Source organism: Aplysia californica, unplaced genomic scaffold (assembly GCF_000002075.1).
Source record: "Aplysia californica isolate F4 #8 unplaced genomic scaffold, AplCal3.0 scaffold00145, whole genome shotgun sequence".
Taxonomy (NCBI): Eukaryota; Metazoa; Mollusca; class Gastropoda; order Aplysiida; family Aplysiidae; genus Aplysia; species Aplysia californica.
Genome location: NW_004797415.1, coordinates 379663 through 381579, shown reverse-complemented (window position 1 = coordinate 381579; position 1917 = coordinate 379663). Strand labels below are relative to the sequence as shown.

General features: G+C 41.9%; 1 protein-coding gene across 9 annotated transcripts in view; it reads right to left on the bottom strand.

Moving 5' to 3' along the window:
• LOC101854323 (trithorax group protein osa) overlaps positions 1 to 1504 on the bottom strand; it is an 82869-nt gene extending 81365 nt beyond the window's left edge. For 3 of the 9 annotated variants that reach the window (XM_035969410.1, XM_005097039.3, XM_035969416.1), the window contains exon 1: positions 898 to 1502. The gene's annotated coding sequence lies outside the window, so the exon portion shown is untranslated. Of the gene's footprint in view, positions 1 to 897 lie in introns of all 9 variants that reach the window. The other 6 variants (XM_035969411.1, XM_035969413.1, XM_035969414.1 and 3 more) reach the window with 6 other exon arrangements.
• Between the last annotated feature and the right edge of the window lie 413 nt (positions 1505 to 1917).

Sequence of the window (1917 nt, the reverse complement as noted above, 5' to 3'; positions counted from 1 at the left end):
GGGGGGAGGAGCCTCCTCAACAGTTTTTGTTCTGTTTAGGACAGGAGAAGGGAAAAGATTAAATGATCATAAAGGCGAGAGTCCACTAGAATCTAGATCTAGATTCTATACTAATGCGCCATGTCTAGATTTCTGTCAAATCATAATTACACATTTACACTATTAACTGTAAGTGTAAGAAAGCCTTAGTGCCCCACATCCTAATGACAGTAGTATTAGTACAGCTGCAATACAGGTAGCCTAGGCTAATATTTAGCCTCCTATAGACCTAGGCATAGTGTTTATAGCCTGAGACAAAGAGTTTCAGACCCCCTGGCCCTGGACTGAACTGCAAGGAAAAAGGAGCTAGCCAGGCACTGACAGGATAACTGAGTCAACAATACAATGAGTGCTAAATCTAGATTAGATCTAGATCTAGATCTAGATCTATCTCTAGCTAGTCTCAAATGCAAGACAGTGATCATTGTTGGGTAAGCCCATTGTTGTATCTTCTTATTCAGTGTCTTCCCATCTGCATCTCCAAAGCCAATGGGGGCCAACACTACAACGTGAAGCCTAGTCTGACATAGAAGACAAGTAGCTCGTACTCCTTGCCTGGAAGCCAGATCTGGATCAAAATATTGGATCTAATGGTCTGGAAATTGAAGAACTAAAAACTTAGTACTTTGTCGAGTCATATTCCTCTCGGGTATCCAAATGGCACATTTAGAAAGGCAAATCGTTGCCTTGTAAATGAGAGAGGCGGTGACTTGAGTTCCGACGTGATCGTTCAGACCAGTCACCAGTAGACATCTTTGCCTTGCTGGACGAATCTGGGTGGCACTAGTTCACTGAAAATGAAGTGTGACGGCTGATTCTTCAGTCATCAGATGAGAGTATTATTCAAACAGTACTCACCAAATATGATGGAACAATCACAAGACGATCATCTGGCTTTCTGGGGTGCTACAGTTGGCCTGATGAAAACTATTGTTGATGAACAATCTATGATAAAATGGTATCACTCTTCTTCCTTATGTCGAACGAGAGGAGTCCTCGACCGACGGCACACTGTTGTCTCCTGTTGACCTGTCAGATCCTTCTTATTCCTTGATAGTATGTCGCACGTGGTTCCACGCCGATGCCAACTGCAGGATAACAACAAAAACAAATAAGAAAAAAAGTTAAGCGCTAGGCAGCATGGTCTTATCATACACAGAATATTGTACACTTCAATAAGCGGGAATATCACAGGTTTTCGACAGTCAGTTTTAAATTCATACGCAATGGCGTGTAAGTGAAAGGGTCAAGAGTCTATCATTTAGCAAACAAGTTCTGCTTATTACTTTCGGTTTGTCACGCTTCTACAGAAAGGTTGCACTCAATCGGTGTTGTTTTGGCACACAGCATCCGCTTAACAGTACTTGGGAATTCTTTTCTCTGTCCCTTGACTCAGCGGAGGTTTACATTTTCAGAGTCGTAAAGCGTCACGAGCATTCTTTTCATCCATCTCCTGTAATCAACCCTTACAAAAACCTCCTGCGTCGGCGGAAGTTGCCTCGCTTTGCAACTTTATCTGCTGTTATTTTCGAAATGTCGAAAAAGAGTAACTATTTTGTCCTTCAAATATTCTTAGAATTAGAGGGGGAAAGTATTTAGTAACACCTTACACAGAAATGAAACCCAAAAACCTTTTATATTACTGTTAAACCAATTTTCTTTCTTAGGCGGGAGTAACACGGAACGGCGAAAGGTCTGACAGAAAGGTTTCCACACTGACGTCATACGAAGGCCACAGCTCGCAGATGTTATCGAGCGTTCTTTTTTCCCCTTGCTTTCTTTTTTTTTCAAAGGCGCAGAGGGGGCGCTTAGCGCAGTTTACTGTTTCATTACCTTCAAAACTTGTTCAACAAAATTTGGTTGATGGTTTGTTCAAGT